Source organism: Euprymna scolopes, chromosome 24 (genome assembly GCF_053919585.1).
Source record: "Euprymna scolopes isolate OS-2025 chromosome 24, ASM5391958v1, whole genome shotgun sequence".
Taxonomy (NCBI): Eukaryota; Metazoa; Mollusca; class Cephalopoda; order Sepiida; family Sepiolidae; genus Euprymna; species Euprymna scolopes.
Window position 1 is genome coordinate 98528568 of NC_136505.1, and position 26500 is coordinate 98555067.

The 26500-nt window shown below is 34.8% G+C and overlaps 1 protein-coding gene and 1 pseudogene across 1 annotated transcript in view; both read left to right on the forward strand.

The window, feature by feature from the left end:
- The window catches only part of LOC145246859 (matrilin-1-like), a 163622-nt gene that overhangs the window by 75048 nt on the left and 62074 nt on the right, over positions 1 to 26500 (forward strand). The window lies entirely within an intron of this gene.
- Positions 108 to 224, forward strand: LOC145246918 (5S ribosomal RNA; annotated as a pseudogene).

Genomic DNA, 26500 nt, shown 5'->3' on the forward strand with positions numbered 1-26500 from the left:
AACATCATCTTTGTATAGATACTCCCTCAGGCATTTGGGCTCATGGATTTTAAATGTCTGAGGGAGTGGCACTCGTCTGACAAGACGTTGCAATCATCATCATCATCATGTACAGCATAATCACGTTGACACGCCGGTGCTCGCCAGATCACCGAAGTTAAGCAACGTTGAACCTGGCTAGTACCAGATGGGTGACCATTTGGGAATTCGAGGTGCTGTATATGCTCTCCGCTTATCTCGGCGTTGTTTCCAGTCGCCCTAAACCTCCACTTGCCACTGGTATTCAACAATGTCGACTCAGGAGAGGTGTGGTTGTGGATTGCGCAACTCTTGTCACATAAATACATGCGCAGGTACACTTAGAGTGGGTGGCTATAATCTGTCAAGACTGAAGGAAGCCTTTTTATGTATGTATGTATGTATGTATGTATGTATGTTTGTATGTATGTATGTATGTTTGTATGTATGTATGTATGTGTGTATGTATATATGTATGTTTGTATGTTTGTATGTATATATGTATGTTTGTATGTTTGTATGTATGTATGTTTGTATGTATGTGTGTATGTATGTATGTATGTTTGTATGTATGTATGTATATTTGTATGTATGTATGTTTGTATGTATGTATGTTTGTATGTTTGTATGTATGTATGTATGTTTGTATGTATGTATGTATGTATGTTTGTATGTATGTATGTTTGTATGTATGTATGTATGTTTGTATGTATGTATGTATGTATGTATGTTTGTATGTATGTATATATGTGTGTATGTATGTATATATGTACGTATGTATGATGATGCATGTATATATTTATATGTATGTATACCAATGACCGTCTTGTGTATGTTTGTATGTGTGTATGCATATGTATGTGTGCGTAATGTGTATTGTGTATATATGCATGTATATATGTGTGTGATATGTGTATATATGTATGTGTGCGTGCGTGTATATATATGTATGTATACCAATGACCGTCTTTAGTGTCATGTCTGCTTGAGCATGTGAATTCGCCGGCAGGACTATATGTCATTTTCGGGCTCATGAATTTTCAGTGTCTGAGGGAGTGGCACTCGTCTGACAAGACGTTGAAATCATCATGTATGTATGTAATAGTGATGGGACGATTCCAATATTTTACCCTGATTACGATACAATTATTGATTCCTTACGAAATTCCCGATTCCGTTGCAATTACTGATTCTGATTCTTTATAAATCTCTGAATATTTAACCATAGAGTTGTTATTTCTTTCCCTGATTACTGTAAAAACACACGTTAAATGTGCAGATATTTTCTCAAACGTAAATTTGCTGTTGATGATCTATGGAGTTTAGTTTTACTAGTAGTTTAATTATTACTACTAGCAGTGGAAGATTTCACTTTGAACAAAATCAAATAAAGAAGAACAATTAAAAGAATCGTTTTTGCCATCGGAGAATAGGCGCACATTTTTCTGATTCCGATATCCCTAAAAGTTCCAATTTTTTCGATTCTCGATTTCGATTCTGATTAATCGTCGCAACACTAGTATGTATGTATGTATGTATGTATGTATGTATGTCAGGCCATGTTACATGCTACTGGTATCATGTAACCCAGTACTACCTGCCTCATGGTCGGGTCACCGGCGACTAAACTGGTTCCCCCACCAGACTTGTTTGGTGAGGAGGGTGGCTAGTCTCCATGAAGAATTAAAAACAAGACCTTTCAAAGGGCGAATGAACCCTTTTTCGGGGTCAACGGCTAACTAGCACCGTGTGTGTTTGCGTGTATGTATGTGTGTGTTGGGGTGGAGAGGGCTCCCGTAAGCCATGGTGAAGGCCACCTTTCTAGGAGAAGCAAATCTCTGATTTGAAAAGACATAAAGCGGGAGACCAGTACCCGCATTGAGCTGGTCTGCAGTTTAACTTGTTGCTGGCTATCTTGCTCTTGCTTGTTGCTGGATTTCAACATTTTGAACCGAGAGAGAGACTTAGCTGTCGTACAAAGCTAAGACTCTATAACATCATCTGTGTATAGATACCCCCTCAGGCATTTGTCTATAAAAATGGTCATGTGGCGATGGAAAAGTTGTGACGTGTTAGATGCTTGAAATGCTGGAAGCATTTAATAATTGATCTCGATGACCATCTTCAGTGTCATGCCGGCTTGAGCGTGTGAATTCACTGGTAGGACTAAAAAAAAAACTAATTTTTGGGCTCATGAACTTTAAGTGTCTGAGGGAGTGGCACTCGTCTGACAAGGCATTGCAACCATCATGTATGTATGTATGTATGTATGTATGTGAACGAGTGCTTTTGTCAAAAGCTGGCTACGGCAACACCTTAAGTCACACAACTTTGCACCTGTTAGTCCGAACCAAACGATGTGTTTAACATGCAGCAAAGTTTGCAAGTCTACTTCTGGTTTGGGAAGACATGTGATTGTTCATAGGAATACCCTTCAACCTCCAGAGGAAGTCAACTCAGTGGAAATAGCTCAATTTGTACGTCACATCTGCTTCAAGATGTGAAAATCTGGAGCGAGAGTGCAGAGTCATCTGAGATGGTATGAACGACGAGATTGAGAGAACTCAATGTGACGGCGATCATCTGGAAAGATGCAGCAATCATGTATGTATGTATGTATGTATGTATGTATGTATGTATGTATCCTTACATCCACAACCTGATTAGACAACCTGTGTGGTGCGTTGCAGGAAATGCAAGTCGACTGCTGGTCTGAAGAGGCATAGTGTTATGCATAGGGACACCATACCACAGAGTGATTCAGTTATCCCGGTTCAGACACTTGACTTCATGTGTCATCTTTGCTTCAGGCTATGTAAGTCAGCTGTTGGTTTGAAGAGCCACCTATGTGGTCATAGAAGATGAACTGGGGGAAGGGCTGATGGTAGGGATTTTGTTGGATAAGATGGAGATCATCTGCAATGATGAAGCAATTATCATTTATACATTTTTTTTTAATTATCTTCCTTTGAAGATTGTAACGCTGGGTATGGGGCAGCCAAACCAGCTGGAAACATTGCCCGCTTTTTATTGAAACCAACCGAGAGCTCTTTTTAGCATCCTCGTTGATCTTTAAAGTGCAATTGTCTAGATCTCTTTTGAACTTGGTTTACCAGGTGTGTGCGTGTGTGTGTTGACACCTGTAAATCTTCTTTTTCTTTTTCACTTTGTTCTGACGTGCGTTTCACTAAAAGGCAGCCATATTTTAGTATTTTTTTCTAATGGAGATGTTTGACCGCGAATTAAGGAAAATTGTTTCTTCTTTCTTTCTTTTTTTTTTCGTTTTTTTTTTTAGGGGAGGTAGAGGGCGCGATGAGTCACATATTATCTCGACTCTGATTCCCGGCGGCAGAGGGAGCCAAGCTCACGCAACCACGTGTTCTATCGACAAAACCGATGCATCGTCTAGTGGAGACACACCCACTTTGGGAATACTTTTCTTCTTCGTTTTTGCAAAAGAACAACAGATACAAGAAAACAAAAAGCAAACCAAAAATAGCAAAAAAAAAAAAAAAATACACAAAAAATTTTTCTTCAAAATATTTGGTCATTTTTTTTTTTTTTAATTCATCATCATTAATGTACTTTTAATCTTTCGATTTTTTTACGTTCTTTCCTTTGCTCTTTTCTTTATCTTCATCCACCTGCATCTTCTTCTTTTCCTTTTTTTCTTTCTAGTTATTCTTTCTTTTTCTTTTTTCTTCTATTTTTCTTTTACTTCGCCTTCTTCTACATTTATTTCTTCCTTTACTCGTTCTCTCTCTCCTTCGGATATTTCGTTTTGTCTTTTTTTTTTCTACTGCTCGTTCGTTTCCATCTTTTTTTTTCTTCGCTGTCCTTAATTTCTTTTCTTCTTTTACTTCTATTTCCTTTTCTTTTTCTGTTTCTTCTTTTTACTTGTTTGTTTTTTCTTTTTCTTCTACTTCTATTTCCTTTTCTTTTTCTGTTTCTTCTTTTTACTAGTTTTCTTTTTCTTTTTCTTCTACTTCTATTTCCTTTTCTTTTTCTGTTTCTTCTTTTTACTAGTTTTCTTTTTCTTTTTCTTCTACTTCTATTTCCTTTTCTTTTTCTGTTTCTTCTTTTTACTAGTTTTCTTTTTCTTTTTCTTCTACTTCTATTTCCTTTTCTTTTTCTGTTTCTTCTTTTTACTAGTTTTCTTTTTCTTTTTCTTCTACTTCTATTTCCTTTTCTTTTTCTGTTTCTTCTTTTTACTAGTTTTCTTTTTCTTTTTCTTCTACTTCTATTTCCTTTTCTTTTTCTGTTTCTTCTTTTTACTAGTTTTCTTTTTCTTTTTCTTCTACTTCTATTTCCTTTTCTTTTTCTGTTTCTTCTTTTTACTAGTTTTCTTTTTCTTTTTCTTCTACTTCTATTTCCTTTTCTTTTTCTGTTTCTTCTTTTTACTTGTTTTTTTTAGTTCTTCCTTTTTTCTATTTATTCCTCTTTTTCTTCTGTTTCTTTTTGTTTTTCCTCTTCTACTTTTTCTACTTTTTCTTTTTTGTCTTCTTTTTCTCTTCTTCTTTTTCTTCTTCTATTTCTTCAATTTTTTCTTTTTCTTTTTCCTTCTTCTATTTCTTCTATTTCTTTTTTCCTCTTCGTCTTCTTTTTCCTTCTATTTCTTCTCCATTTTCTTTTTTTCTTCTATTCATTTTTCTGTTTCTTTTTTCTTTTTCTTTATCTTCTTCTTTTTCTTCTTCTATTTCTTCAATTTTTTTCTGTTTCTTTTTTCTTCTTCTATTTCTTCTATTTATTTTTCCTCTTCGTCTTCTTTTCCTTCTATTTCTTCTCCATTTTCTTTTTTTCTTCTATTCATTTTTCTGTTTTTTTTTTCTTTTTCTTTATCTTCTTCTTTTTCTTCTTCTTTTCCTCTTCTATTTCATCTTTTTCTTCTTATAATCATTTCTTTTTCCTTCACTTTATTTTTTTTATCTATCTTCCTTGCTTAATACTAATCTCTTTATTTACTCTATTCATTAACTCCCCGCCTTATTGTCTCCCATACTTCTTGGCCCTTAATCTTCTTGCGTCCCCCCCCCACTTCGTCGATTTTCTCCGCCTCTCCCCTTCCTCCTTATTTTTCATAATCTCTTGCTCACCCTCCTCTATCTTCATCTTTCTTAATCCTTACTAAATGATCTTCTGATAGTTTTTCCCACTCCCCTTATTTTCTCTCATCTTCCTTCTTCTCCCACCCCTCCCCACCAACAACAGAAACCATGGCCAATAACCCAAAAGCAGGCGTCGCCATGTTTTTCTTTTTTGTTTCTTTACATACAACTTGAAAAGTCTGTGTGTGTGTGTGTGTGTGTGTGTGTGTGTGTGTGTGTGTGTGTGTGTGTGTGTGTGTGATTTTTATGTGTTTTTTGTTATTTTGTTTATGTCAGGGTTAATTGGACAAGGTCATTTTGCCGAATGATGGTCAACACTCCTTACAAATGAAAGTTTGCTTTTTTTCACAAAAAGACAAAACAAATTCGCCATTTGCAAATATAACCTAAATCATTATTCCCGTACTGCTCAAAGTTCCCACACGTGTCATTAGCAGGCAACAAAAAAAAAACGTGGATGCTCCCTGGAATATGAGTGACAGTTTCTTCAGTTTTTCCCTCGTCATATAATTGACACGATGCTCCTATATCGAGGTCTGGATGGTGCTATCTCTCTTTGGCTATGCCTATATCAGCCGTTTACCATGAACTTTTTGCCTATTAGAGTCGATGTTTCTACTTCTAAAATCTGTCAAAATCTGTCTTCTTCAGGATAAACTGAAGTGCACACTCGCAGTCGAGGTCTGGATGGTGCTATCTCTCTTTGGATATACCGTCGTTTTCCTATGGTATCAAGAGATACGGGTACAACTTCGTTTTTGCATGTGATAATTAGAGCTATCCTATATATATATATATATATATATATATATATATATATATATATATATATATATACTAGCAGTTTAGCTCAGTTTTGCTCGGGCCCTATGTACTGTTCATAACTTTATGCGCATATGTATATATATATATATATATATATATATATATATATATACATATATATATACATAAAAAGGCTTGACTATCAACATCTAGAATTTCAAGTTTTTAGACCTAAAATTGGCGGAGGAGTTTGGTAGAGTCTGTAAAAGTCACTTCTTTCAACTTTTACCTCTTGGCAGCCAAATTTTCGCCCAAAACAGATTTAAAAGCTGCATGTCTGAATGCCCATTATGTTACATTTCAAATGTTTAGACCTAAAATTGGCTGAGTAATTTGTTAGAGACGCCAGAAGTCAAATTCTTTTAAACTTTGATCCCTTAAAATATATTTTTTTGGCTCCAATATATTAAAAAGTTTGATCCATATCCAAGTAACCTACATCAAAAATTTCAAGTGTTCAGATCCAAAATTGAAAGAGGAGTTTGGTAGAGTTCTCAAAGGACAAATCGTTGAACTTCGACTTCTTGACAGCCAAATTTCTGGCCGAAAACCGATTAAAAAGATTTTCCCAAATCTCAATACCTCTTATGTAAAATCTCGAGTCTATAGACTGAAAATTGAAAGAGTAGTTTGGTAGGGAAATGTGCACATTCACACACACACACAGATATACATACATTTTCACTTTCATATATATATATATATATATATATATATATATATATATATATATATATGATTAGTTTTTTTCTGAAAAAGAATTCCAGCAGAGTGCTCAATAAAAAGGAAAATCCAAAATGTAAGAGCGCATTTATATTTTGTGTACAGAAAGTTGTTAGTTGAGACAGATCATTGGTACCGTCGGTTTCAAGCCCGATAATAAGGTCCGTTTAAGGTATCCTTATCAAGCTCTCTTCAGCCAATATTTGTATGTATGTATATATATATATATATATATATATATATATATATATATATATTACAGGTAAAAAGATATCCAAAAGTTAATAATTGAATTCAAACAAGGGTCGTTGATAGTGCTAAATCAAAGAGAACAAATTATATATTTTTTAATTATTTTTTATGTAAATACAGTCATATCTTGCTACGATGTGCAGACCGTTTCAATCATAATTCATCTGATCAGGCTAGAACAATTAAAAATTCAAAAATTGAACAGCAACCTTTTTTCACGCAAGTTATGGGGAAATATATTTTCTCTCCTCTTAAATTCAAAATGGTCTTGAACCTCTATTCAATTTTTGAATTTTTAAACTTTCTTGTCTGAGATAAGATCAATTATGATTGAAACGGTTTGCACATCGTAGCAAGATATGACTGCATTGACATAAATAATAATACACACCCACACACACACACACACACATATATGTATGTATATGTATATATATAAAAGTGAACGTGTCTGTGTGTGTGTCTGTCTGTGTGTCCGTGTACATTTCCCTACGCAATAACTCTCTTAATTTTCAGTCTACAGACTCGAAATTTGATATACAGGGTACTGAGATTTTGGAAAAACTATGTGATCGGTTTTCGGCCAGAAATTTTGCTGTTAAGGGGTCAAAGTTCAACGATTTGACGTTTGAGAACTCTACCAAACTCCTCCGACAATTTTGGGTCTAAACACTTGAAATTTTAGATATAGGTTCCTTGGAAATGGATCTAACTTAATAACTCAATTTGAGCCCAAAACTACAAATCTTAAGTGGTTATAATAAGGCTCAAAGTTAAAAGAAATTGACCGTTTTTATTTATTTTTTTTTTTTTTCTCAGCATACACCTCCAAACACCCGGGGAAGGCCGGGACCCCATGCTAGTATATATATAAAAGTGAACGTGTCTGTGTGTCAGTGTGTTTTTACATTTCCCTACGCAATAACTCTGTCCATTTTTAGTCTACAGACTCGAAATTTGATATACAGTAATCAGTTTTCGGACAGAAATTTGGCTGTTGAGGGTTCAAAGTTCAACAATTGAAATTTTAAGTACAGGTTCCGTGGACATGGATCTTACTTTATAACTTGACTTGAGCCCCAAACAGTAAATGTTAATGGGCCATACTCGGTGTCAAATTTAAAAAAAATTAACCGCTTTTTTTTTTTTTTTTTTTTGCTTAACATATACCTCCAAACACCCGGGTAACGCCGGGCTGAAATGCTAATATATATATATATATATATATATATATATATATATATATATATATATATATATATATATATATATGTATGTATGTGTGTGTGTGTGTGTGTGTGTGTGTGTGTGTGTGTGTTTGTGTGTGTGTGTGTGTGTGTGTGTGTGCTAAAAGGCATACCTAATGTTGCTCGGGATTGAATTAGAATCCAGGAATGTATCCGACTTCTAATACTTTTATTTTCAACGAAATCGATGTAATCCTCGATTGATTGCCTGTTCTAGTTGGGGACCAACCTTGGTGCACTGGGAGGAAGCTTCACATGCTTCTCCGCAATGACTTAGCCAACAATATATTTGAGTTTACATTACATTATAGAGAACCTACTGTTGTTTTATATTATTTTTACATGATGGCTTGAATTAAAGTTTAAAATGCAAAATTCAAGTATTATGCTTAAATTGTGCTCAAAAGAGAAACGTTCATTTCGAACACACCCGTGTCCGATCCCAAAACCTACTGTTCATATTTATATGCTTGTGCGGTGATATAAGTTAACAAATGCACAAAGGCTGTATAAGGGTGTTAACTTTGGTCAAAATCGAACTAATCCTTTTTTATCATCGATATGATTACTTTTCTGGAATGGTTATTTTTTTTCAATCTAAATAAGTCATCTGGAGGAAGTCTTGAAATAACGACGAAACAAATTTTGGTTGATATTTTCATATCTCCATCAAGTAGAAATATTGTAATATTATATATATAGTTGTTATGCATATATATATATATATATATATATATATATATATATATATATATATGTATATATATGTATATATTAGTAATCACTTATCAAGGCCCGAAATCCACTCGAGGATAAGGGTTAATGAGTGTACAGTAGTCAATGTCGTAGTAATCGTCAATAGTAGAAATTTGGAAAATTGGATTGCTTAAGGGAATAGCTCATCAAGAACTTGTTCGCGTTGGACTTGAAGACGACCATATTATAGTCAGTGTGAAAGCAGGAATACGGAACGGGGTTTCACAGCAAAGGTTCTAAGAAAGAACCTTTGCCCATGAAATGTGTGTTTAGTTTTAGGCATTGATAAAGAGTAAGGGAAAATTATTGGTAATGGTTACAGCTAGACGAGTGTTTATCGAGAATCAGGTTAGGGGGGAGCAGAGATTGGAGCTCAGACATGCACTTTCCATGAAAATAACGATAAAGAGACAGGCTCGCAACGTCTCTTCTGTGGGGAAGATGGTGCAGGGAAGAGAAAAGTGCATCCCTCACTAAGCTACAAAGTCTATTTTGAACTCTGCCAGGGCAAGATAATCCGCTTCTAGCAGCTCCTGCCCAGATGTGGCAACGGTACTTCATCCTTGGATATACTTAACTCATGTATATATATATATATATATATATATATATATATATGTGTATATATATATATATATGTGTGTGTGTGTGTGTGTGTGTGTGTGTGTATATATATATATATATATATATATATATATATATATATATATATATATATATATATAGTCATCTATACAAAGTACTATTTCGCTGAATGATGAATGAATCGAAGATTTTAGCGAAGCGCGGGAAGAGACTTAAAGGCCGATAATTTGTGCGGTAATAGTAATAATATGTTTGCTGAAACTGCATTTGTTGGTGGTACCACCGTCATCATCATCATCATCATCATAATCATTTGTCTTCTTTCTCTTTATCATATTTGTTTTCATCTGGTTCACATTCTTCTTATTTTTTGTACTCCATTTCTTATCTTCTTCTAAATGTTATTATTTTTACTTATTGGGATTTATCCCTGGAGTTTACGTGGCAACAAGTCTTCCCAGATTTTCAGTAATCTCTACCTCTCTTTCGCAAGTGTCTTTGCGTTATCGCAACTGCCGCTGGCAATTGACTTCTCACTGGCAATGACCATTTCTCTTCATTGGCAATTGGAAGACAACAAGCCTTTCAAAGATCCCAGCCCCCTTTCGTGGAGGTCTGGTTAGTGCTTTTTTCTCCCCAGTCTTTCCATCCTTTTTTACCCTTTACGACTATTTGGTACGGCGCCAGTCTATACCGATAATAACATTGGCGGGGCGAGGCGTAGTCAACTTACAATTTTGCTGTTTCAGTTTGCTTGGTGTTCCTCTATCTTTTTGTTTATTTCTGCTGCAGTTTCTATGTTGATGATTAACGTTTGTTGCTTGTGTACATTGGTTTCTGCATTCGAAGGTTTTCCACAAGGTTTCAGCTGTTTTCATCATTTGTCTCAGTCTTCCTCTTGATTCCGATTTATCCGACTTCTTTCCAAGTTCTTTGCAATTATTCTTAGCATCCTAGAATTATTAATGTGTTATTGATCTCCATTATCCCATATTCATTTCAGCTCTCCGCAAATTTTCGCATATTTGTTTCGTTTTTCTCATCTCTTTCATCTTCGTCATGTGGTCTTCTGGGACAATACTATCTTCCCGTCTTCTTAATTATTATGACGTCTGGTCTCCTTACTTAGATGGGTTTATCTGTTTGTACCGCCATGTTCCAAAGAATTGTGTGGTTTTTCATTTCTCTCTTTTTTTTTTCATTTTTCTTAAACTTTTTCTTCTAGGGGATGGGACATCCAACCAGATGTCTGACATTTACCCCTGTTTTAGTGAGTCCAACCAAGAGATCTTTTCAGGATTCTAGCCGTCCCTTTCAGTGCAATCGTTTGTATTTCACTTGCACTTGGTTCACCGGGTATGCTTGCTATGTACTTTTTAAAGTTCTTTTTCATAAGCCCAGTTGCTCCTATGATGACTGGTATAATTGAAACGTCTTTTAATTTCCAATTTCGTTTCATATCATACATAAGTCCTTGATACTTTGTTATCTTTTCCCTCTCATTTCCAGTATCGTCTCTGATGTGTTCTCGTGCCGTTTGTCTGGGTGTCCGAAGTGCAATCACTTGCAGAGTTCCTTGTGTATTGCTTTTCCCACGCAATAGTGTTGTCTGGGAATCTTTGGGTGCTAGTTTACTGAATTCATTTATTATGTGGTTTACTGTTTCGTCTCTTTATACATAAAGTCTACATTTACTTTTTTACTGTGTTGTTATTATTCTTATTATTATAATTAGTTTTATCTTTTCCTTGTTTATGTTTTCGTTTTTTTTTACATGGGAGTCACCACTCATCAAGGCCCAGAAACCACTCGAGGATAAGGGTTATTGTGTGTACGGTAGTCAATGGAATAATATAGTAGCAATGGAGTAGTAATGGAGATTTGATAAATTGGATTACTTAAGGGAGCGGTTTATCAGGAATTTGTTTATGTTGGACTTGAAGACATCCAAGTTGTAGTCAGGTGAGAAACCGGCAAACGGAAGAAAGAGGCTTTGTTCATGAAATCTACGTTTTGATTTAGGCACAGATAAAGAGGGTGGGATATTATCGACAGTAGTTTCAGCTAGACGTGTGTTTTTCGTGAAAGATTGGCGAGGGGGGACAAGAAATTGAAGCTCAGACGAGCACTTGCCATGCAGTGGTGTCGTTCTTGTGATCTTTTGGGACTAGCCTTCTGAGTTCATTTATTATGTGGTTTACTGATTCATCTCTTTGTACATAAAGTCTACATTTACTTTTTTTACTGCGTTGTTATTCTTCTGATTATAATTATGATTATAATTAGTTTTACCTTTTCCTTGTTTGTTTTCTTTTCTTTCTTTCTTCTTCTTCGTCTACTACTACTACTACTACTACTACCACTACCACTACTACTACTACTACTACTACTACTACTACTACTTGTATATAAGAATACATGTTTTCTTCTTCGTGTTTTTAACCTTCAATCATTATTCAATCTTTCTTTTTTATCTTCTTTCGTTTATTTATCTTCTTCCCCTTTCTTTTCTTAACCCTTTTATATTTATCATCGTCACCTTCCTCGCCTCGCCATCTTCTATTATGGCAACTACTACGACTACTACTACTACTGTTATTATTAGTAGTACTTCTCCAAAAAGTGTGTATACAATCATCAGTAATTCTTTCGTCTTTCTGACGCATTTAACCGTCATAAATTTCTTCACCAAGATGAAACTCATTTAGAAACGGCTTTTTGTTTTGTTGATCGACGAGTTATCCGCCCTTTGCATTTCGAAAGGAGAAAAAAAAACAAGAAGCGTAAGAAAATCCTCTGAATCTGTTTCCTATTAGGTTTACTCACATATGTTCTCTGTGCTTGTCACGTGACACGAGGGAGACTTAGAATACGAACAAGAGGTGGGGGCGCCGGTTGTTGGGGGTGGGGTAAGGCGAGGTTAGTAGATGATCACACGCTGGAGTCTGGGTCAATAGGGTGGGATAAATGTCGCAGAAATAGGTAAACCTCCAGAATCTGAAAAGAGAAAAGAGGTCAGAGATGAGGAAGGGAGATGAGATGCGAAGGGGGAGAAAGAGAAAGAATGTTCATTATGAAGAGATGCTGGAAAAAAAAAAATGAGAATGTAAAAGAAATAGAAAAAAGAGATGAGAAGATGGACGAGATTGTGAGAGACAGAAAATATGTCCGAAAATCTATTAGGTCGGTGCAAAAGTTTTTGCCGGTTTAAAATTTCATCGGGAAAAAGAAAAACTTTTGTTTTTGTTTGTTTGTTTTTTTGTTTGTTTGTTTGTTTGTTTGTTTTGTTGTTGTTGTTGTTGTTGTTGTTGCTGCTGCTGCTGCTGTTATTGTTGTTGTTTATGTAGTAGTAGTAGTAGTAGTAGTAGTAGTAGTAGTAGTAGTAGTAGTAGTAGTATTCTAGTTGTTGTTTCAGAGGAATAGTTAGCCGAAACCTAGTGAGACGACAACTATGGAAGGCAGTAATTACTTAAGATACAGTTAAGAGACTCAGTATTCCTATATCGTTGTAGATTGCCACCTTATGAAGGATAGAGAATTAGTTGGCCGAAATGTGGTGAGACGACAACTAGAAGATGATGACAATAGTCCGTAAATAAATAGATAAATAAAAATAATCGTTCATTTTTTCGTATTATTTGGATTCATCAGATTATTGTTCTCATCTTGAGTGTGATTTTCACAACGTTTCGGTCGATCTAACCTCCGACCTTCTACAGAACGTAGATTCCATGAACAAAGCTCCTTTTTAAGAACTGCGCACCTTTGCCACTCTCTTCCGTTTACAAGTTCTTGATGAGCCGTTCCCCTTAAGTAATCCAATTTACCAAATTTACAATTCTAACGATTACGATATCATGCTTTTGACCACTGTATACTCTTTATCCTCGAGTGGCCTCTGGGCCTTGATAAGTTGTGATTCCTTTGTAAAAACAAAAATGTATCTTGTCGGACTCAGGAATGTTTCTGTCGAAATCGTCAAATTCGATTAAATTTCGAGCGGAACCTTTTATTTCCTTCACGGAGGTAGCATGCTCTTGTTCCGTCAGCCATGACTGAATAGAGATTCTAAGTAATTTGCAATTGTATTTGTCGGTTGCCCACTCTGAGGATTGAACTTTCAATCTTCAGGAGTATAACACTTTTACAATTGATTTTCTAAGTATTATATATCAACTGCGCCACAGGTGCTTGCGGCAAGACAATATACACCTGAAGAAGGTCGGAGGTTACATCGGCCGAAACTTTGAGAATCCAAATAATACAAATAACTAATCCTCTTTTAAAAAATTCAGTGGTTTTTTTTTATCTTTATTCATATAAATAAGGACCTTTTCTCTATGACTTGGTTTCATCTGTCGACAAGCTTCGTTTGTAAAAATTCTTTAGATCTTGATGTGAAATATGAATCTAATTCATGTTCAATCTCTTCTAACGTTAACATAAGACCATCTCAATGGTCTTGTCACTTTTTAAATAAGTGATAATCCGAGAAAGTTAGGTTAGGAAAACATACAGGACGGGACAAGATTTCCCAACCCAATTCTTCAAGCTGCTTTTGTTCGTCTTCTTTCGTCCGTTTACGTAAACGCCTAAAGGATGCCAAAGGGCTTAACCAATCAGAATACTTAAAAATTAAAGAATAATTTTTACATTTAAATTTCTGACAAGCAGACAAATCTTTCGAACCAACCTATTCGTTTTCATATTATCACAGATACACCAACATACTCTAAGAAAAATATATGTAGAACATAACATTTTCACCAAAGGCGCAAAGACTCAATGTGTTTGACAGTTTCGTTTATCTTAGCAGTACGCCCTTCCGCAATGTAATCATCTTTAATATAAATCTCATCTGTCTGTTTAAATGTATGTTTGTATGCTTGCCTAAAACTTTCGACAGAGGCGATGGATTTTCAAGAAATAGGTATTGTTTTGAAGATCAACCCTTCGGACGACAAATATCGAAAAATTGGCTAAAAGCATTAATTCCTTCACCCTGAACTGGGCACTTTTCTACAGGAAGGGTTAGCAAAAAATCGTTTCTTCATGACAATGTAGCCAAACACGCATGCGCAAAAACGTTCTTTCTTGAATTAGTTTAAATATTAAAAAAAAACAAACGACCTAACTTCGTTCACGCGATCATAGACCAGTCGTTATAGTGGCAGCGTCGTTATCTTAAGATTGCACTTCGAGCGGAGATATCAGATATTTTTGTTTTCACTTTAAATTTTTAATATTGAAACAGGGTTATTTGTGCCATTTTTTTTTCGTTCGCTTATTCTTTATTTTGCATCACGTTCGCTGTTTTTATTTGTTTTGTTTTTGTTTTTCCGATTTTAAAAAGAGTTATAACATTTAAACAGGGTTATTACGTTCGCTTATTCTTTATTTTTCATTTTGTTGTGATTTAACCCCCCCCCAGCCATACACACACACACATACTCACACCTTACCATACCCAGGCAACGCCGGGTATCCCCGCTAATTAAGAATAAAATCAACCCAATACTCGCCAACGCAAGTACTGCTATCGGCAGACACCTCAAGAATCTACTGGACAGAAAAGGTATCCCAACCATGACAAACATTAAGATCTACAAAGCTGTCGTACTGATCACCATACTCTTTGGATGTGAATCGTAGATCGTCTATCAATGCCAGGCAGAAAAAAATGTTTCCACACTACCAGTCTGAGGGAACTGAGCTAGTGTGAAAGGATACCAGACACGGAAGTTCTCACTCGTGCAAGGGTCCCTTACATCCGGACCATCCGGATGAAGCTCAGCTCATGTAGTCTGCATGCTAGACTACGGAATGTCCAACAAAATTGTTTGGTGAGCTCCAGCACGGCAAGCATCTCCACTGAATCACTACAATAGCGACCTGTTATAATGGGAGCTGACAGCTTCAGATAGGGGCAAGAAGCGGGCAGCTCTTCACAACGGTACCCGCCAATATGAAAGCAACAGAGATGCAAGACTAACAGAAAGGTACTTTGAAGCCTCAGACACGTGTTACCATTCTTTGTCTTCATTCCATTTAAATTTTCCAAACGCGGATTTAGCTTTTCGGTCATCTCTGCACTCACCGATGATGATCCAACATCCTACCTTTTCCAGAATAATCTGATTGCCTTCGTCGTTCCGAGCTACGAATAAAATCTCTATTATTATATAAAAGTCATTATGTGCGGGTGTGTATGAGTTCCTTCCTCATAGGTTTCGAAACGGCTGGGCCTATCATTTGCATATTTAACTCTAAGCTAATTTATATGGTTGGCAGTATTCTTAAATATGTTTGATACAGAAATTCATTATCGAAAATCGAAAAAAAATCCTATCTCAAAAATAGCTTTTCTCTTTTATAGATAAAAAGAATAACTTTTAAAGGAGAAAATTTTACGCTACACCGGCCAAGGGAGATAATAAAATATCAGCACATCATTTCTTCTTAAAAAAAAAACTGATGTATTATAATCCATAGATATAGCTCAGTGCTTTAGCATTCGACTACAGATCGAACGACTCCTTTTTAAAACCTGATTATACCACACCATTTTATTTTATTTCATTTTCTCTTATTGAGTTCGGTTTACGATACAAGTACAGGCGCCATTTAAAATAGCCGCAAATCATTTCTTCGTTTGCATTATTAAAACTAAACATTATCAGAAGTGACTTTTCCAGAGCATTCACCATCAAGCCAAATATCAGCTGGCGTAAACAAACGTAAAAAAAAACATAGACAGAAATTGGTTGAACGACATTATCAATATTATTATTATTTATTTATTCATTTATTGCGAATTAGTCCGCCGGGCGAATTATTCCTCGTAATATATAATACTCAATAAAAGAATAAAAGCATAAATTAAAATATCACATTAAAGCGTATAGTGCGACCAGTCAATGCCGGGTGGGTAGCTAATATATATATATATATATATATATATATATATATATATATATATATATATATATATTTGTTTATTGTTATATAAACATGGTCACATCCTGCTGCTACAAATAGCCACTTGTTTCAATCAAACAACAGATATCATTAGGCAGCGACTTGACTATTCAAAAGTTCAATGATGATATCTGTTGTTTGAAACAAGTGGCTATTTGTAGCAGCAGGATGTGACCATGTTTATATAACAATAAACAAATATTATCAGCTCTTTTTATTGAGCACTATCTAACAACCTCGTTGAATTCATTAGTCCATTACTTTTGAATAAAAAACCCGAGTATATATATATATATATATATATATATATATATATATATTCTTATAATATATACCAATCCTTATTTAAGAAGCTCAATGTAATTACAGAGCAATATAGTGAATAAATGATAAAAACTTATTATTTATTTGTTTAATTCAGTTGGAATAGCGACAATCAATCCGTCAAAAGGAAATAAAGTGTGATTTGACATGATTAAAATCCGAAAATTGAAAGAGAAGCTGCAAATACCTTTAATATATTTCCATTACGCCATTTTCGACGGATTGATTGTTGTTATTTCTTCTTATGAGTTAAGGGCAAAATAGATTCACTGATTGATATAATAATTAAGTGATAGATTTTGCGCTATGAAACAGATACTATACAGAATTGTAAATGTAAACTGAATTAAAGAAATAAATTATAAGATGGTCAACATCATGAATTTTGGAATATAGTGTTTGTTATTTATCCATTATATATATATATATATATATATATAGTAAGTTATAAAATATATATGGCAATTAAGCTACACAGAATATTCCACGCTAGTATTCATCAGGCTTATGCCTATAAATCCTAGCGTAGATGAAACGCGGAATATTCTGTGTAGCTTAATTGCCATATATATTTTATAACTTACTACCTAGCTTTACCTACGTATTGAGCACTGTTGAAGTAAATACTTAAAGTTTACGCATAAATTTATACGTTCGTATATGTATTTATGTGATTAAATGAAGTACCTATTTACTATGCCTCCCCACGGGACAGAGTTAGACACCAGGGTCGTTTTTTAACGTGTGTGTATTTAATTAAAATACGTAAATATATACGTTTAAAAGCCAGTCAACTCAAATATTAAAATAAACGAATGTTTATTTGCTAAAATCAACATAACCAGTCTTTTCCATTTTTTTTCTTCCGTTGCATCGTGTTATTACGAAACGTTGCATCGTGTTATTACGAAACGTTGCATCGTGTTATTACGAAACGTTGCATCGTGTTATTACGAAACGTTGCATCGTGTTATTACGAACCGAAATTAAACTTTGAAGTATTTGACTACTGTTGTTCAACGGTGATATATTTTTTTTTTCAAGTCCAGGATACGCGAAATGAAATATTTAAGTGTTCCTGCATTGAAAGCGTTGTTTAGTTCAATTTAATTTAATATTCAAACAACGCATTCACTGCAGGAACACTTGGTCCTGGATATGAACTTAAACTATATCCGATTGTGAGACCCCAGCTTTCTGGCTTCGGGGAGTGTGGAGCCATCCCTTAATTGCCATTGCTCCCAGGTCCACTCTGACCCGTAGTGGTAGTACCTGTTAGGATCCCAACTATGGGTTAAATAGAAACCGCCTTGAAAAAAACAAATATATTTTATTAAAAAAATTTTTCTTCAAAATCACTGGATTCGGCTTTAAATAACCTGAAAAGTGTTGATATGCCGTAAAACAAAAACAAAGAAACCAAGCAGGAACACACACACACACACACACACACATATATATATATATATATATATATATATATATATATATATATATATATATATATATATATATTTGAAATAAAATGGAGGTGGAAGGACCTGGATACTCAACGTTTCGCCCGATTTATTCGGGCTTCTTCAAGAGGGATGGTCATTGACGAGAGAGTCGGAGGATTGGGGCTATATATAATGATGGGGGAGAGTAAACTAGTGTAGTGGATTACGTCTAAAAGTTAAAATATCGTAGAGATTAAAAAAAAACAAAAAAAAACGATGTTTTAACTTTTAGACGTAATCCACTACACTAGTTTACTCTAATTTATTTTTTTTCTCTCATAAAATGTATATATATATATATATATGATATATGACATCTAATTTACATAAGGAAAACACGTTGCTCTCCCCCATCATTATATATAGCCCCAATCCTCCGACTCTCTCGTCAATGACCATCCCTCTTGAAGAAGCCCGAATAAATCGGGCGAAACGTTGAGTATCCAGGTCCTTCCACCTCCATTTTATTTCATATCGTCGGATTTAATTCAGCTCTAGAATCATATATATATATATATATATATATATATATATATATATATATATATATGTATGTATATATGTATACATATATGCATATATATATATACATATATTCAGAAATGTTTATATTTTGACAGCAACATTTAGTCCACAGAACATGACCACAAAATCCGCAAAGGCAACGCATGGGGGTGTCCTTGGTGCGCTGTGCACCATCTGCAAATCCTCCTTCTCTGATAATAATGATGATTATAATCTTTCTTGTGCAGCATGTGCACACGTGTTAGAAGTTGCATTAGAGATCAGCATGGAGTAATACCAAACCAAGAAACGCCTCTCTCTCTCTCTCTCTCTCTCTATATATATATATATATATATATATATATATATATATATGTGTGTATGTGTGTGTGTGTGTGTGTATGTGTGTGTTTGAGGGAGAGAGAGAGAGAGAGAGAGAGAGAGAGAGACCGTCTACTTCTTGCAATGAAGCTAATAGAGAGAAGTTTTCGTCTTCTCGGTCACACCTGGAAAAGTAAGTCAGAACTTGTGAGTGACACCCTTCTGTAGAATCCATTACGGCCGAATTGTTTTAAGACTGACACCCAAGATGAGAAGGGTAGTCCGAACAATCCAAGTAATAATAACAGTAACAGAGTTGCTAGCGTGTACAACAGCAGCAGCAACAACTGCATGACACATATTCAAATGACTGAGTCGGTGCACGATGTGACGTTACAGCCGAGAAAGGGGAGGAAAAGAAAAAAAAAGAAGACGTGCGCGGTAACAGCTAGCAAACCACGTGGGTGACGAGAGACTCTTGAAAAACATGCCGGGACGAGATGAACTGTAAAAACACAAGATGTAGGCATTGTTTGGAAAGTACCGTAAATAAATGCCTTTTGTTAAAACTGGAGAAAAAAATGTCGTGTCGAATTTCTTTTATTTTGTTTGTTTCCTTGTGACTGTTTCAGACATAATGTGTTGCGTCCGAATGTTAAAATGTAAGGACAACGTTGAAAAGGAATAATATTATAAAAATATCAATCCTCATCCTTAAATAAGAAATGAAAACGGCATAATCACATTTGGCACATCGGTTCCCGTTAGATCACTGAAGTTAAGCAACGATGAGCCTGGCCAGTACCAGATGAGTGACCATTTGAGACTTCCAGGTGCCGTATGTGCTCTCAGCTTTTTGGGAGCATTGTTTCCAGTCGTCCTGGACATCTCCTTGCCACTGCACTCAAGCAGTGCCGATTCAGGAGAGGTGCGGTTGGAGATTGTGTAACAGTTGTCACACAATTACACGCATAACTGCGCCTACAGGGAGTATCCTTTGTCTTTCGAGATTGAACGGAGGCATTATCATATAGAGGAAGTGAGCCAGAGAGAAACAAATCTTGAATATATCATAGTAGCTTGTCTACTTCGATTTTTATTTATCTCTTCCTTTCATCGAGCAATCACAGAACTTTGTCATTTTTATATTATACTATTTTCTTTCAATAATCATTCTGCTTCGGTATAATTTAAGAAAAAAGTACAGAGTTTGTTTTACAATCAACAGAGGTACGAAAAAGTGGTAAAAAAAATGTATAAAAAATAAATGTTATCAAAGGCAAGATATTTATTGTATATGAGCGTATTTTCAGGAAATCCCTAATATATGTCATATATAGGCCCGTGAGCTAAAAAAAAAAAAAAAATGACAGAAAGTATTTAAAAACTTAAAAATCGCATTTAAAAAGATAAAACAAAAAAAATAAGGAACATGATTTGTACTGAAACTCATTCAATATTTAAAAAATATAATTCCAAACCTAAAATGTTTATGCGATAAAAGTAATTAAACATTTTTGTTTCATTTATTTTAAAGACTAAAATACGTTCATTACTTACTTTAGCTTGCTTTCTAACAGTATTTTGTATATTTTTTTTATTTTTAAGTTATTTTCAGGCATTAATTCGCGGCCATTTTTGTTGTTCTTACATAACGCTCGAGACTATATGTTATTTTTCGAACTGAGTAAAACCACTAAAACCTTTTTCCAGATAGGTAGAAGAGTAACTTATCTTGCCTTTGATAATATTTATTTTTTATACATTTGTTTTTGTTTTTTTTTACAATTTTTTTTTCGTTCCTCTGTGGATTGTAAAACAATCTCAAATAACGTACCACCCTATATAGGGATTGGAATTAATTTGCATATTACGAGATTTTTCTATTTAATACACATGAATTTTATTCGCAATCTTCTTGTCATTCGATGGGTAGTGGGACTTTTGTAAATTGGATTATTTATGGGGACGGTTCACCAAGAACTTGTTTACGTTAGACTTGAAGACAATCAGACTGTAGTCAGTTGGAAAGCAGGCAATCAGAAGAGAATTCGACAGACGTGCAGTTCTAAGAAAGAAGCTGTTTTCTGTGGAATCTACATTTAGGTCTAGGCACAGACAAGGAGTGTGGGAAATTATTGATAGTGGTTTCGACCAGGCGAGTGTTTTTCGCGAAAGTTTAGTGAGGGGGGACCATAGATTGAAGATCAGATGGACACTTGCCATGAAAATAACGATGAAGCAGAGACAGGCTCGCAACGTCTCGTCTGTGAGAAAGAGGTTACAGGGAAGAGAAAAGGGCATCCCCCACTATGTTTCGAAGTCTATTTTGAACTCTATCAAGACTGGATAAGGTGCTTCTAGCAGCTTCTTCCCAGATGTGACAACAGTACTCATCGTTGGCCCTACATGGCTTTTGTATAAAAGCGATGGGCGGATGTTTATTGTATGGACATTTGATGAAATGTTTGCGAGCACTGATCCATGGTCCTATGGTTAGAACTGTCTACTATCAACGCGATGGTTGTGGGTTTAATCCATGGCTAGGGAAAAGTGCTAGTCTAGTCGCACTGATGAGTTGTGATACGACACACTACTATATGTGAATGATGACATATATATATATATATATATATATATAATGTGCTTATTTCTTTCTGCCCTCGAATGAGAAGAATAACAAGAATAGCATTCTTTGAGACTCTGCAGAATAAGGACTTTGTAAATTGTTTTTTGGAGTATTCAGTCGAACAATAAATGTTGATTGTAAATTTCAACTTACAGTTTTAATTTTCTTTCTCTCTTATATATATGTGTGTGTGTGTGTGTGTGTGTGTGTGTGTGTGTGTGTGTGTGTGTGTGTGTGTGTGTGTGTCCTTGTTATTGTGTATGTGAAAAGTCTCTACAAAACACCTATATGAATATTTGGCCTACACATTTGAAATTTGATATATAAGGTATTTAGATATGTAGTACACTTCGATTTCTTTTATAATTGCTGAGAGGTGAAAACGCATTGATCTTCGCATGGCGTAAGTGGAGAGCGAGTTATACGCTTTGGTTTCGATTCTAACTGACGGCACACAAGTCATTTTTTTTATTTTGAAATTACTGCTATATTGGGTACAATATAATAATCAATAGAGAATTGGCTCTATAATAATGAATACGAAATCTGCATGATTTAAAATATAATAAAGCGGATATGCAGGACATCCGTAATGTATGTCATTAAGGCCCGTGAGCTTAACAATGACGTCATCGCTGAAGGTACTAGCAAACAAGATCTGTCGAATAGTCAGACTGTCGGTAATAAATTAACAAAAATTTACAGAAAGCATTAGAAAACTTTAAAATTGCATTTTAAAAAGATAAAAAAATAAGGAACATGATTTGTACTGAATTTGACTCCCCTGGAGTACTTTTGGTGTTAAATGAGAATGGGGTAAATGCTGAACTTAGTCATTTTTATGCCTCGTTCACTGTGCACTCACGGGGGATTATGCATGCTTCACTTGTTTTACGTGATTTCACATTGAAAAAGTTATTCTAGCCAATTGCCTAACAATTAAACAAAAATATCGTAAAAATTTAATTTAACTTGAAAATACTATGAAAAATAGCTTTTTCAAGTAAAACTGGCTTTTTTTACTTAATTAAATAATTTGAAATAAGAAAAATGATTTTCGTTTAAATTTTATTATTTTTACTGCGTAATAATTTATATCAGTCTAAAATTTATTATTAAATTTTAAAAGCTATTTTTTCATAGTATTTTAAAATTAAATTCAGTTTTTAAGATATCTATATATGAATACGAAAGCGCGTGTGTTCTTTTGTGTGTCACGCTTACATTCGGGTCGTTTAATTGTTATGTTCTTCTATTTCTTGTCATAAATAATTTTACCAAGAATTCTTCATAAGTTTTGGTTTCAGTTTCGACTATAGCTGATGACACTTAAATCATCTATTTTTATGAATATTTTTATCAAGAATTCTTCATAAGTTTTGATTCTGGTTTCGATTATGGCTGAAGGAACTCAAGTTATATATATATATATATATATATATATATATATATATATATATATATATATATATATATATCATAAGTTTTATTTCGGTTTCAATTCAAGCTAATGCACCCAAGTCATATGGATATATATTTTTTTGATTTTTGAAATCGCAACTTTATAACATATAAAAATCGATAGAACATGAACTCTATAATAATATATGCGAAATCTGCAAGAATTAAAATATCATATTTAAGCGTACTTTACGACCGGGCTTTACCGGGCGCTCGTGCTAGCTTAGATAAATACTTTTGCAGTTTTAACAAAAAAGCTACAATAATATCAGAGCGTCTCCATTTACGCTGAACATCTACAGAATGCCAACATCAATATATCACATATGAATGAGTTCGTTGTGGAATTTTCACAGGTCCCGCTAGTTCAATATTAAAAAAATATAATTTCAAACCGAAAAGTGTGTTTATGCGTAAAAAGTAATTAAACATTTTTGCTTCATTGATTTTAAAGACTAACATACGTCCATTATTTACTTTAGCAGCTCGACACAAGTTCCTTTTCGAACCGAATAAAGAGGACTGTGGTATTTTTCTGCCAGGAAACGCTGAGTTGTTTGCTTGTTAAAAATAAAATAGAAGACTAATAACAGTGGCTAAGTGGGTAACGCCTCGGACTGCAAATCTGGATGTGCAAAGTTCGAATCCAGTTCGTTCCATATAAACAATTTTATCAAATCCACATATGACCTTGTGTTTAATCTCCTGCAGAGGAGCAAAATCTGTATATCTATAAAAGTGAAATTGTGTCTGTGTGTGTACATTTCCCTACCAAACTACTCTGTCAATTTTCAGTCTACAGATTCGAGATTTGATATAAAGGGTATTGAGATTTGGGAAAATCTTTTTAATGTGTTTTCGTCCAGAAATTTGGCTGTCAAGGGGTCAAAGTTCAAAGATTTTACCTCTGAAAACTCTACCAAACTCCTCCGCTAATTTTGGGTCTAAACACTTGAAATTTTAGATGTAAGGTACTTGGATATGAATCAAACTTTATAAGTTGATTTGAACCCCAAAATAAATGTTATTGGGTCAAAATTGGGGTCAAAGTTTTAAAAGATTGACTTCTGCAGTCTCTACCAAATTACTCAGCCAATTTCTGGTCTAAATATTTGAAATTTTACATAAAGGGTATTCAGAAATAGGGAAAGCCTTTTAATCGGTTTGGGTCGAAATTTTGAGCTGCTAAGTGGTCAAAGTTCAAAAGATTTTACCTTTACGGTGTCTAGCAAACTACTGAGCCAATTTTGGGTCTAAACATTTGAAATTATACATAACGGGCATTCAGACATGTGGCAAGCATTTTAATCAGTTTGGTGGCGATATTGTGGCTGTTAAAAAGTCAAAGTTAAAAGAGATGAATTTTGCAGATTCTACCAAATTTCTCCGCCAATTTTGGGTCTAAAGACTTGGAATTTTAGACTTGGACATGGGTAAAACTTTGTATTTTTATTTGATACCAAAATAATAAATGTTAATGGGTCAAAATTTGGGTCAAAGTTAAAAAATTACCTTTTGCGGTCTCTACGAAATTCCTCAGACAATTTTTTGTCTAAACATTTGAAATCTTACATAAAGTGTATTCACATGTAGGGCAAGTTATGAACAGTACATAGGGCCCGAGCAAAGTCGGGCTGAACTGCTAGCGAACTACTGAAACTACACGGTGTTTGTCTATTTGACTTTTGTAAATGGTTCGATAAACAGCATATAACATCGTTAAATACGTTCGTTACGGGAAGAAAAGGCTCACGTAGAGTCGTGCATTGAACTTTCAGAAAAAAAATATGTCAGAATTCCAGAAAAATGGCGCCCTCCCTCAACCCACACTTATTTATCTTTCGTTTTCTCGCCACAATTCCATGGAGAATTTTATTTTCGAATTTAGGTCAAGATTCGTTCTACGAAAATAATTATCAAATCTTTGGGGATGGCGTCTCACTATCTTTTTCTTCTTTTTTTTTTCTTCATTTTTACTTTTTTTTTTTTTTTTTGCTCGCCAGGGTCTCCTGTTTTTAGAAAATATTATATTTTCGCTTTTTTTGTTATTTTTTTTGCGTTTTTGTTTTTGTTTTTGTTTTGTTTTTGTTTTTTCGTTTTCGTTTCCCTTTTTTTCGGTGTTTCTTTTTTTCTTCCTTTTTATTTGCTCTTTCTGTCTCTTCCTCTATTTCCCTTATCTTTCTCTCTCTCTCTCTCTCTCTCTCTCTCTCTCTCTCTCTCTCTCTTCACTGTCTCTCCACCCTTTCTCTCACTTGTACAAGGTGGAACGATAAAAATGTCGTCCTAAATAAAACAACACTACAGCTTTATTTTAAAACTTTTATTGAAAAAAATCAATTCAGTTAACTTGATTTTGTAGTAGAGCTGAACTCAGCCTCAATCACTCTCTCGATACAGGTCCAGAACTGGGAGTATGTCTTTTTCACAAGAGCCAGCGGAATCTCGGCGAATGTACTCAACGAATGGCGACGATCAGGCTGGCTTTGATGTTGTGAGAGGTCATTTTGGTTATGTTTTCGACGTATGACCAAACAAAGTAGCCCAGCGGGTTCAAGTCGGAGGAGGAGGAGGAGGAGGAGGAGGAGGAGGAGAGAGGCTTAATGAGAGAAGAATGCCAAGTTGTAGTACTCCTTCTGAAACCAAGCCTAGATCTCTTTGGACTTGTGGGCCGGCGCCGATCTCGTGATCTAAAAATCATATTCCAAATAAAAACTCTCTGATATGCTTATGTATTACATAAAAATATACCTTTCCGAATATTTCTGCAGCTGCACTGGCTCCAACCGTATTGGCTTGCCTTTCCGTCAGACTTTGTCAGCAACGCCAAGAGGAAGACCTTGGTAACTGATAAAACCTAGGCTCCCTTATCACCCGCTGTGCATCCGGAGAGCCAATTCCAGCTTCGAAGTGTATGACCACAGTAGATGCTGCAGTGCAGCGGTCTAGATGTAGAACGCCATCGTCTAATTAGTCAGAAGGTTGCCATCTTATCTTACTTTCGATCAATATTATATATCTATCTATACATCTATAAAAGTGAGAATGTGTATGTGTGGGGGGCAACTTAATCTATATACTCAACGAATTCTTTGTGTGTGGGGGCAACTTAACCTATATACTCAACGAATTCTTTGATCTACAGACTTGAAATTTGATATATAAGGTATTCAGACATGTGGAAAACTTTTTAATCGGTTTTCATCTAGTAAGAAGGGCTGCTAAGGAGTCAAAATCGAAGAATTTGTACGTGGAGGTCATCGGATTTTTATCTGT